The sequence below is a fragment of the Macrobrachium rosenbergii genome, chromosome 6, assembly GCF_040412425.1.
Source record: "Macrobrachium rosenbergii isolate ZJJX-2024 chromosome 6, ASM4041242v1, whole genome shotgun sequence".
NCBI classification, from domain to species: domain Eukaryota; kingdom Metazoa; phylum Arthropoda; class Malacostraca; order Decapoda; family Palaemonidae; genus Macrobrachium; species Macrobrachium rosenbergii.
In genome coordinates this window covers 26,211,823-26,224,504 of record NC_089746.1, presented here as the reverse complement: position 1 = coordinate 26,224,504, position 12,682 = coordinate 26,211,823, and the positions used below count along the sequence as shown (strand labels likewise).

At 42.2% G+C, this 12,682-nt stretch overlaps 1 long non-coding RNA gene across 1 annotated transcript in view; it reads right to left on the bottom strand.

Annotated features, from left to right (window-relative positions):
- LOC136839375 (uncharacterized) overlaps nt 1–12,682 on the bottom strand; it is a 32,450-nt gene that overhangs the window by 5,616 nt on the left and 14,152 nt on the right. The window contains exons 2-3 of the long non-coding RNA XR_010853307.1: nt 6,800–6,866; nt 5,718–5,840 (exon numbers count right to left, since the gene is read on the bottom strand). This is a non-coding gene — a long non-coding RNA (uncharacterized lncRNA). The remainder of the gene's footprint in view (nt 1–5,717; nt 5,841–6,799; nt 6,867–12,682) is intronic.

Here is a 12,682-nt window from a genome sequence, read left to right as displayed (position 1 = left end):
ATGTTACTGTCTTCAAGAGCTGGGTGATCTACATGACTGTTGAGCAGCTACCACAGAACACAAGGAAAAATAGTCCAAGGATCTATGGGCAACGTCCCAAAGGTAAAAAGGAGGCGAATGGTCTGTTGTGATAGTATTACCATCCTTAGTACCTGTATGCTAGGGGCAGACCATTGCCCCTGACCTTATGAAATCTCGCTCGTAATGTACTGTTGTCCACCATGTCAGCTGTGGAGTACACAAAGTTAAAAGAAATGGAGCTCCTAGACACCACTTCTTGGTTGAGTTGAAACCAGAAACAAGTCAGCGCTCGTTTGGAGATGAAGTCATTAAGTGTTAATGCAAAAGGCTTTCGGGAAGGCTGGGTTAGGTTAAATACCTAACCTAACCTTACATAACCTTTTGAAGTGCAGGTGATTGCCTTCGAAATAAGTGTCAGTATCTCTGGAGGGAAGTGTGAAGTGTGTAACAACACTCCAAGGAGATATTTGTCATCTAACTATTAGGCTAAGTCCTGTCTCACCTCTCTGAGAGATGATGGGAAGGAATGGGGAGACTTGTTGGACACCAGAACCCCTTCAATCTGCATAAAGTGAATGGAGGAGGAGAAACTGCCCATGAAAAATTGGCCTCCCTGGTTGTGACGTGATCAAGCAGGACTTGCAACTGCTGAGCTGGTTCCCTCAGGAACTGTGACTGAGACAAGGATAACCTTCTTTAAAAAATTCGATTTGCTGTACAGTGTTTGTTAGTCTTGTAGATACAGTACTATTCTTGCTTGGGTGAGAGATCAGACTTCTACCAATAAAACACCAGTAAGCGGATTTAACATGTAGCTCTCAGTTATTCTGTGACCAAAACCAAGTAGTCTGTCTGTCCTGGAGAATTAAACATCAGATGTACCCTGAACGTTTTTTCAAGCTAAAAGGTCCAAGAGTTCAGCTTCTAGAATCGCCAAGGTGAAGAATCAAATGAAAATGGACTTGTCAAACTGGAGAGGTCGGACCAGAGACCAACCACATCCACAACAGTTAGGCATGGCGCTGTCTGCTCCTGAAGAGGATTATAATAAGTGAAGTTTTTTACTTGGAAATGAATGCAAAAGAGGAACCATTTGGCAAGGGATGGAAGGACTGATGGTAAATATTCAGAAATACTCCTCCAGGAACTAAAATTTACAACCACAACAAAATAATCAAATCATTTTGTCTAATTAATACTCCTTGAACTGTTGCAAGTAACTAAAACAGAGCCGTTGTTTCTGTCTTAACCAATCTAAATGCTGTTGAAAACAGGTTGGCAAGAAAAGATCTGATTTTGACTGGTTTCTAAATACCTGCCAAAAAATCCTTCTCCATAGAGAGGATGGTTGTAGAAACCTGGAACCAGGTCACTGAACAAAAATTTTTCCCCAGCCACAAATGTAACAAGCCCCTATCAAACAACCTGTCGTTAAAAAGTATAAAACATCAGATTCTTCCTGTGTAGTCGCCAGGGGGAAGAAAAACTTCAAAACAGTTAGGCATGGCGCTGAACTTGTGGACCGGATGGTTAATGGTAAGTATTCAAAATGGTAGGAACTTGGACTGGCTTGGAGGTTGGCAAGAAAAGATCTTGACATCCTAATAAAGGCCACCTAATACCAGGAACCAGTTACCGTAAAATAATCCCCAAGTCTAACTGCACTCCCCACCAGAGGCTGCTCATGGGAGGAAAGTAGTCTTAGCATCTTATTCCTTCTTCTTAACCTTACTTCACTTTCAGGAGAAGGATGCCTATCGTATTGGAAGGCATGCTATGGAGAAGGAAGTGCAAGGTAGAAGAAGACAAGGAAGACCAAGAAAGAGGTGGAGACTGTGTGAGGAAGGACTTGAGAGAAAAGGGACCTGATGAAGCAGCAGCACACCACTGGTAGATGGAATGGCAACCCTGTATAGAAACAGGATTAGCTGAGAAGAGGAGATTTGAACATTACTTGTTAGTATTAGCTGCTCCATTTTAGTGCCATACAGTACAACCACATCAATAATTTATACTTCACTGCAAATTCCAAGGTCCCCAGACTCAAGTCTTTTGTCTACCATAACCAGGATTTACAGGTAGAAACTAAAACTTTCTCACCTGTCATTTATCCAATCATTAATGTTCCCTAATAAACATCATCCTTACTTCTAGTTCTACTTGAGATTAATGAATGCTTATTTCCTTAAGTGAATTCTGCAGTGTCAGTGTGACTTCCTTATTTCAGGTATTTATCAGTGTTTTTCATATGGATGTTTGGAGTCACAAGATATAGGATCAGAAATGAATACTGTATATTAGAGGAACAGTTAAGGTAGGGGAAGTATCGAAGAAGGCCCAGGAAAGAAGACTACAGCAGTTGGTCATGTCATGTTGAGAGAAAAAAAACATGTGCAAGGAAGGGGAAGAAGAAGAAGGCCTAAGTTCACATGGAAGGATAAAATAGCAAATGACATATGTGAGAGAGGTTTAAGAAATAAGGATACATTGGACAGAGGAAGGTGGAGAAGGCTGAAAGGAAACAGTGACCCCATACAGAAATGGGCAAAGCTGATGACAAATAAGATCAGTGTTTTTCATATCCACATCTACCTTTGTTTAATATTGCAACTTTTGGCTGTTTATGTATTGTTTTGCTTTCACAATCTTAGTCAACACCCCCCACCAAGGGATATGACAGACTGATGGTTGCCAAGTGCTTATACTCATTACTCGATCATAGACTTTACTGACTTAACAGAACCAGGTGCTTTCCTTGCAAGCACAGCATCCATGTTCAACCATGGAATGGACTGAAATAGGCACTGACATCCTTCATGTTTTCAAAGGTCAACATCACACAGCACTTTCTCCAGAAGTTCCTCACAATGACTCACTGGTATTAGTGGGTTCTAGGTGCCATCAGTTTGCTGCTGGTTGAGAAGGATGTCGGAAGATGTTGCTAGAGCCAGGAGGGTTATGATGGTGCCTTGCTGGACCTTAGTCTTTCAAGATTGTCAGGTGGTCTACCCACTGGCAAATGTTATGGAGTGGAATTCAGTAACAAAGGAACTCTCCGACTCCATACATAAAAGAATTGACAGTCACAGAACTTCTAGACACATTCCTGTGCCTGGAAAGTTCATTCAAGAGCTCAAGAAGAAGTTGGTGTTGATAGAAATCGGGGTAGCTACATTCAACCTCAGCTGTACATCATCTTCCAGGCAGTTCTCCATCCCTGGCAGGAAAAGTTAACATTCTAGTTAAGTCAACATTCTAGTTTATCTTTACAACAGATATCCCAGCAAAAGAGCATGTTAGGATATAGGATACCATCCAGGTTTTTGTTTCCTTCTACACCCAGCAGAACAACTCAAGCTAGAAGATATCACTCCCCTTTTGGCCAATGAAAAGGGGATAGTTTATGGTCCCTAGCCAAAAGTGGTAGGAAGAAGTGGTGAGAGGTGTTTATCCTTGGACAACTCTTTACAGTAATTGGATCAGTGGACTTCGTGAGATATCGCTGCAATGATCCAAGGTTCCAGGCCTTGTACAGAGAGGTGAGGTTGATGTTACAGAAGCAGGCAATTTAGTGTGAAACAGCTCACCTGGTTCGAAAGTAACCTCTCTTTGGATCCAAAGGTTACAGGAGGATAAAGTGTGATATTCAACCTCAACCTGCTGAATGAATTCCTGCAGCAAACCCCTTTCTGGATGGAGACTGAAAGATGTCTATTTTCAATTCCTGATTAATCCATCATCCAGGAAATATCTTCATTTTGTGTGAGCAGGACAGATGCTCCAGTTTTCTGCCATGTGTTTTGGCCTGGCTACGGATCCCAAGTCTTCACCCAGACTTTGGGGCTGGTGGCTTCAGAGGCAAGGCACACTGGTTTTGATATAAGATTTTGGAGCTACTTTATCAACTTGACTAGTGATGGCAGCAACTGCAATGAAGTTATTGCATCATTGACCTCTTATGCCAACTGTTAAAGACTTGGAGTTCCACCTCAACAGGGAGAACTTGGACTTTGTGGCTTTGGAGAGTGCTACATATCTGGGAATTGACATCAAAGCAGCAACAGCTGTGGGTTAACCACGGGAAACAGGAAATGGAGGGTTTTTCTTACCGATTTATCAGTTGAGTTCCACTAGGCTCTCTGGCAAAGTTGCTCCCACCCCTATCCCACCCCCAGGACTACTAATATACCTTGCTCAAAAGCTAAATTTACTAGGCTTTTTTACCTTTTACTCCGTCCTTTGGTTGCACCTCAGATGGTGAGTCTTGTAGTCCTGAATACATTTCTGGTCAATCTCAGAACACGATACAGAGGGTGAGGTTGGATGGCATGCCTCCTCATCCATATAATCTGAGTGGCCAATATGGTTTAACAAGGTGAAAGTTGTATGTCAAGCTATGTTCCTAGTGCTATGTCTGATCTCAATGGACTGACAACCTTTTAGGGTACCATGAGCAGAGCATCTTCAGTACTGTATTTAGCTATAAGCCAAAGAGTGACCCATTAAAATGGGTTCATCTGTCCTTTAAAAACAAAATTCTCATGGTAGTCACAAGAAATTACTTGTACATATTTCATTACCTCATGTCCCATGACAAAAAATTTAACACATTGCAGTCACTGCATGGAAATGGAAAACTCTACGGACTCGTTCCCTCCAAATAATTAATTCGACTCTTAAGGCCTTATGAAAACAAAAATGTAAAAATAAGATGTTGACCCTACCTTAATCAAATATGACTCCTTTTTTGGGTATCATAATTAGTCAAGTTCCTAGTTCACAACCTTTCAGTGAAAGAATGCCTTGCTGAAGTCACGTTTTCACTGTAAAACTATATATTCTATAGTAAAATTATGTATTCTATACTGAGGTGATGGGCAAGAGGGCTTTCAAACCAGGAGAAAAAATCTAGTTTAAAGCTAAAAATCTCTCAATTCTTTCTCAATATTAATCCGATCTTCAAATTTTATCAGCTTTCTCCTATCCAGCTGTCCAACCCCTCTATTACTTTAAGAACCAACTGTGGGTTTTCCCCAAGTTAAAAGACTTCAGTTTCTTGTACTTCATCTCACTTATATTCGCGGTCAATATTCAGCTGTCCAACCAATCCAACTCCCTCTTTTCACTATCAAAATTATCAATAAAAGATATAACTTCTTGGACTGGTGTTCACTTTCAGAGCTAATAGTGAGAACAATGGTGGTCTTACCACCCACCTGATAATGTCTGGGCCTGAGAGGTTTCAGTATGTTAGTCACCATGTTGATGTCTTAAATACAGGAATGTCTCTTGAAGCTGGGCCTTAGATATAAGGGGTCAGTTCTTTGGTGACATGACTTGTCTTTCAGTCAGCTTGCCCACCTGGATGATTACAGTGGGAATGACTGTGACTGCATGTACTGTTTTCGGTCCCATCAAGTAGTCTTACCCTACGCTTGAGCGCCATATAAGGTTAATGGTGTTTTATTTTTTTCTAAATGTTCAGAAATGTTTTTTCCCTTTCTAGAGCCACATGAGCAAGCCCCAAAAACTTCAATTATCCCTGGCCCTTCAGACAATCCCTCAACACAACTGATGACTCATGGTGCTAGTATAGAAGTTGGTACAAACTCTTCCCTCCATAGTAACTCAGCCATAAGACTTTAGAACTGTATCAAGACCCAGAAAGAAATCAGATAAAACATAAGATGACTTACCCAACCTGAGTCCACTTTTAATCCCTTTCTGCAATCCAAAATTGGTGAAGATGATTAAAATGGACAAAGAATATCACCTGAGACTAGACAGTTATTTTACTCACTAGATGTCCATCCAAAGAGCTGTCATTTAGAAAAATAAAGGAAAACAACTGGTTGGTGAAAATGATCTCAATACAACAATCTGAGAATTGCTTATCAATTACAAAAATAGATAATGTGAATGTTGCATTCAAGGAATTGTAGTTTTAAGAAAATACTTCCATGGGGAAGTCATTTAAAAAAATATTGTTTGATTTCTATAAAAAGATACATGTACAAGACCTGGAAATCTATAATATAGTATTCCATTCATCAAACAAACATCACTAAAGATAACAAAAATAAAGTTATATATGATCAAAAACCTAAAATAAAACTGTGGAGAATCTAAAAGTTGACTCCAAAAATAGTTGACATATATCTACAATTTGCAATAACAAAAAGTACAACAAAAAATTAAAGTACAAAAATGCAAATATAGAACCATTCAAAATTCATAAGAGAACAGCAAAGCAGTTAATCATATCATATACGATTTTCAATAACTATATAATCAAAAAGAATATAATCAGACTCCAAACAAGAAACTGTTCAGGTAAAGTACTAAGATAGATACGTTATCAATATAATCTTGGGTATTTCTCCCTTCAACACATTGGGCTATAGGACTAACAAATTTGAAAATATCAATTAGTAAGTCAGCCCATGAGATCTGAGAGTGAATTTGAAACGACAATAGATGTCCACATGATTACACAAGATAAACTAGTAATAGAAAGCTCTTCATTTCTTTATCCTTACTGTACATGTTCCCAAACAATCACATACTAATTTGCAATATATTGTACTGTACATAACCAAGCTGTAATCAGAATAATTCTGATTTGCAAGACACGCTAACTTGAATGTCACAACCATCACTGTTAATTGGCAATTTCAATGCACACAGCGCCCAAGATGAGGATGTCTGTTCACCACTGGGATAAGTAATTAATAACAATAACTTGGGTTTTTTAAATTAAGAAGTTTACAATACATACCTACGGTATTATTTTCCATACTCCCACAACACAATGTCATTAGCAGACATCGCCCTATATTCAGTACCTGTAATTAGTAAATTTAAGTGGCATATTTTATTCTTAAAAAATATATTGACAAAAAATGGTTTCCAAAAGACTGGCAAACATGCAATCATTATAGCAACAGCAAAACCAAGTAAAGACAGGAAAAAAACAAATTATAGACCAATATCCATAACATAGTTGTCTCTGTAAAGTCCCAAAAACGGTGAATTCAAGGCTGAAAAACAACATATCATAATCATCCCAACCTACTAAGGACAAAAAAAAAAAAAAAAAATTACCACTTTTCCCTAAAGTGAGGTTACGACATGCCACACACTGGCACGAACCCCATCATCTTTAGCATCAATCATGCCAGGACAAACAGGAAGTTTCAGAAACCTTCCTTCCCTTAGTTCACTAATGACAAGAAAGCAGACTTTTATAGGTGGGAGACCAAAACCAAAACCAGTCATGATTTCAAGTCAGTCCCTCCTGCATACTGTACATGGTAAATCTCCATAAAAAAAAAAAGAACTGAGGTTGTATCCTTGTAAATAAAAAAAAAAAAATAAAGCTGCCACCAAATTTGAAAACCATGTTGTATCCAACTTGTTGACAAAGGAATAAAAGACTTAAGATTTCTATATCTAAGAAAAATGCAAATTACCTTAAAAATTAACCATATTTTTGGATATTCAGAAGGCATATAATGGTGATTTTTATAACAAAATCAGCTTTTTAGGTACCTCCATCATTTGCTCTATCTGCGACTAACTGGCATGAGTTCGTTAAGCGTTAAAATTGAAACAATCGTTAAAGAACATTTTTGATAGTTGCCCCCACTCTTCAGAGTGTGGGGGTAAGACAGCAAAAGTTTTGGTTGTCATTCTTCTCTTAAACCCTTGAGAGGGGAAGAGGGAGGGTTCTCTATGTTAGAGGGTAACTACCTAAAAACCTGATTTTATCATAAAAATCACCACTTTTGAGGTGAAACTAACCCTCTATAATTTACTGACTCCAACACTGTGTGCTAGAGGCAGGTACAAGATTCCTTGTAACCAAATTATTAGATATCACTACAAATATCCTTATCACTGCTTACCTGATGAATATAATCCAACGGCAAGTACTTGCTGGATGAGGATCTTCATCAAGTGAAGTCCACTAACATAGGAGGTGGAATGTGGGGCCAAAATATGGCCACTGGTTGATGATGTGCAACACAGAATGGTAATTATGTCCATGCCTCAAGCCTACAGAGCTGCCGAAGCTACAACCACAACTAAGCCATAATGGAATGGAATGAAATGGAATATGAAATTTAGGCCTGAAGCCAAGCACTGGAATCCGAGGGATTATTCAGCACTATAAAGAATTTGGTTTGGGATGAATGGTCATGGCAATGAATTTATGAATTAAATACATAAAATAAAACAATGATTTTAAAACTATGGTAAAAATGACATTTTTATGATAAAATAACGTTTCACTTATACTTACCCGGTAGTTACATATAGCTGTCGTCTTTGGCAGTCAGTATTCAAATTCGCGCTAAGCGCTAAGCGTTCTATTTAAAGGTGATCCTCTACCCCCACCCTCTATCGGGTATCAGGAACCATCCCAGAACACGATCAAGTTTTGCCCAACTGCCCAGGTGAGGGGAGGGGAGGAGGTTATGATTATGTAACTACTGGGTAAGTATAAGTGAAACGTTATTTTATCATAAAAATGTCATTTTCTGCTTATACAACTTACCCGGTAGTTACATATAGCTGATTGGCACCTTGAGGAGGTGGGGCACTGGCAGCTAATAAAATTCTTGGAATTATCTACTTGCAACAAGTTAGACATAGGTTCCTTACCTTTAAAGGTAGCTGACTCAGTGGTTACTGCCTCTGTAGTCTGCTGGCCTTTATATTGTGCCAAGAGGATATAAAGGATCCGTGTGCGGACACAATAAAAAACAGTACCTGCCGAGAGAACATGGCTGCGTGCGGACAAGTCTGATGCCCTTGATCAGGCGCAGTACAACGAACAACAAAACGAGGGATCACCTAACATTACCATAAAACCAATACCAAAGATTAAAACTGGAAGATACTACCACCCATGCATCTCCAGACAACGTGAGAACTTGAGAGCTCTCAGGGCAGAGGTACTTCTCGGTTCTTCGGACCGACCAATTGGGGGAAAGGGTCCTAATTTCAGTCCTTGGCTAAGGTCTAGACGGGTCTTCGCTCTTGGCCAAGAAACCAAGAGTAGACACATACTGCCTTCCCCCCTTAGCAGTTTCACTTTATCTATCGACAGCTCACTTCATCTGGTCAGACAGAGCTACCAAAAGAGTTTTCGTGAGATCTCTTCAAGGAGATGTTCGCCATCGTTCAAAGGACTGAGACCGTGAACTATCTCAGCACCACGGCCAAGATTCCACGCCACCAACTTTCTGGTCCCTCTTGACGACAAATGATCTAATTGATCTGAAAGGTCTTGACTCAAAAGACACTTCAAGACCTCTATGTCGAAAGACTGAAGCCAATATGGCCTCATACCCTTTAATAGTAGGCACAGTGCTTTTTCTCTGGGTGAGAACAAGAGAAAATCGGCTAATTCATATAGACGCCGAAGAAGAAGACACGCCTTCTTCGACAATTGGTGATTCCAAACTGTGTCCACTTCGCTGTAAATATTGCTCAGAGGATTTTCTTGGCTTCGCTGATAGCTTCCAAGCTTCCTCGTGTTTTTCATGAGTTCTTGACAGTTGCATGATAAGGCAGATTTAGAGCGGACAAGTTTTGTGAACCTCTGAAAGTGCGCTGTCTTATGTCCGGTCTCTGCAGAAGTCTCGAAAGTCTGACAGTAGGTCGAAGTGTCTGGGAACCACTCCTGGACGGCCAGAATGGAGCCACCAGAGTCATCCTTACGCTCCGATGGCTTGAGAACTTCGAGATGACTTGCCGATCTTGGAATCGTGAAAGGTACAAGATCCGAACCGACCAGTTCATGAACATTGCATCCACGTAAACCGCCGGTTGTCTGGAACCGGAGAGCAGTAGCGGGCAGCCGCAGTCGCTTTGTCGTTGCAAAGAGATCTGCGAGCGGACGCCTCATACCTTCCATAGCTCTCCTCGTAAACTAGGGGATGTAAAGTCCACTGCTAGGCACCTGGTTCTTTCTAAGCGAGAAGGTCCGCCACACATTTCTCTTCTCCCTTTGAATGAATCTTCGCATTAGTCTGGTCCCGATCTCTCCACAAACTAGCAGCTCCTCGAGGTCTCATAGAGGACCAATGAGTGAGTGCCTGCTCAATGTATGCCAGAGCGGTCGTGTTGAACCGCCTGACCAAGACATTTGCCTCTTCCACTTCTTGTTGAAAGGCCAACAGGCTATGAACCGCTTAGTTCCTTTCGATTGATATGCCAGTTTCTCTCTTTCTTTGCCACTGGCCCGAACTTTTGTCCCCATAGTCGCCTCCCAGCCCTTGTCCAAGGCGTTTGAAAACAGAGTTAGGTCTGGGTTCGAGCTGAAGAGGAAGTCTCTGTGACAGCCTTCCTTCTGACTCCACCAACGGAGGCACTCCTTATCTCTTCCGAAATGGCTAAGGTGAAGGAGTCCGAACTGTTTCCTGGGCTACTTCTTGCAGGTAAACTGCAGGCCTCAGGTTCAAGCGCCCCAGTTCTTTACAAACTTCTCCACTGAAGCCAAGGTTCCCACTTGAGGCTCATCCACTGCTCGCGGAACAAATCTTCCTCTGCAAAGTCGCTGATCTTCTGCAGGCATGAGGCTGTCCGTTGGCTGGACAGAAAAGCCTGAAAGTCTGAGAGTCCAGACTCACTCCCAAATAGACAAATCTGCTGACTGAGTAAAGCAAGACTTCTTTCTCTGCTGACAATGAGGCTCCAGAGACTCTGCTAATTGAAGAGTCTTTGATAGGTCTCCTCCATATTCTCTCAAGCCGCTGAGCAGCCAACGTCGAGGTACATAGAAACTCGAATTCCTTCCAGGTGAAGATGTTCATTACTGGATAACAGGACCTTTTTGCAGAAACTTCTGCGGGCTGTCGACAGACCAAGCAGAGAACAGAACTGATACACCTGTCCTCAAGACGAACCTCAGGAACTTCCTCTTGAATCTGGGTGTATTAGACGTGAAAGTAAGCGCCTTGAGGCTCCATTTAAAACCAATCCCTGATGCAAAGACGCTAAGACCGACTGAAATTCTTGTCTTCTGAACTAAGACATTCAACGACTTCACGCCCAGGACGGGTATCCATCCCCTCTGATGCTTTTCAGAATTCAGGAACAGACGATTGTGAAACTCCGGAGATAGAGGGCATGAAGCGTTCTATCGCTTCCTCTCCAGCATGGCTCGGACTTCTGAGCCAAGGGCCGAAGTTTCGCGGGAGCTGCGCGAGTACGCCTGTAAAGAAATCCGCTGAGCCTACTAAAGGAGGTTTGGAAAGGAAGGGATGGCATATCCTTCCTTTAAAAACTTGATCGCCCAAGGTTCGCCGAGATCCGCTAAGCCACTCTGCCAGAACCTTTGCAGTCCGGCTCCTACCGCTGAATGGAGGACAAAAGGTTCATTTTCTTCCAAATAAATACGAGGTTCTAGGCGTGGCTTTGCCTTTCCTCTGGCCCTGCCAAAATACGCCTAGAGGATCTTCCTTTATACTGTCCAAACGAAAGCAGGAGACTAAACATCATGACAGAAGCGTAGAAAGCACAGGTCTTTTCGCTTTTCTTGGCAGGACTGTCATACAAAGATCCTTGGGTTGACTCTCTGCTAACGCCTGGAAATAACAGCAACTAACTCTTGCGGAAACAGATGCCTTGGTCCAAAGGAGAAAACAAGAGAGCCGACTTCTGGTTTGAAGAAACACCTTTGCTAAGAAGGAGCACCAAAGGTTCTTTGAGAACCCCTGCTGTAAATAAAGAGGCCAGTTCTACTGCACTGCCGCAGATGCCCCTATCAATGCAGTCCACTACTCCTACCACATCATCCAAGAGCTCAGAAGGAAGATTGTGTCTTAATCTTCCTGGCTAAGGCCGCACCGCCCAGTCCAGGAAAGCTCACTATTTCAAGAGTCCAAACACGCTTTGAAAACTTGATCCAGTTCGGAGGATCGTAAAGAAACCTTTCGAGAATTAAGTGCGTGTCCTCCACTGGCATCCATGGAGAACTGAGAAGTCCTGTGCGGAGGCAGCCACACCCAGGGAAAACATTTCAGTCTCGCACTCAACTGCCACGAAGGACACAGAAGAGAAGACAGAAGACATTTCTTTCCAATTTCCTTCTCGGCCAGCCACATCCATCTTCTTAAGGCCTTCACAGACGGACAGGACAAGTTTTCGTGAAAGTTCAAGAAGAAACGCAGTGCCTTGTCCTCTTGTACTGGGACCTGGAGACGGAGGACGCAGGCGGTAACTAATCAGGGAAGTTCTCAATAAAGAACTTCAAGAGCTTCTTGTAAGAAGAGAGTTGCGAGACTTCTCCTCCTTTACACTGCTCCTCTGGCCCGAGAGGAGTTCGTCAGGATACTGTGATAAGTCCAGCTGGACAACGTTTTCTCCATCCAGTCCCCTTGAACTGAAACTTGAGTTACACGCAGGGGGGCTGGAGGCCCGTGACATATTTCTGCTGTGTCACCAAAGAGTTTGAGCTGTTGAGGAGCCATCGGAGGGGCGCCGCAAAGGAGGCGCAGTTGGTACAGCAAACTGAAGGTGGCGCTCAAAGGAGGAGCCGCCGTGCCATTAACGACAGGTGGCCAATGAAGGCGCAGCAAGTGCACCACCGGAGCGGCTGCTGACAGAGCAGTCGGCATATGGCGCCACAGGTTTACAGGAGGCGCCAAAG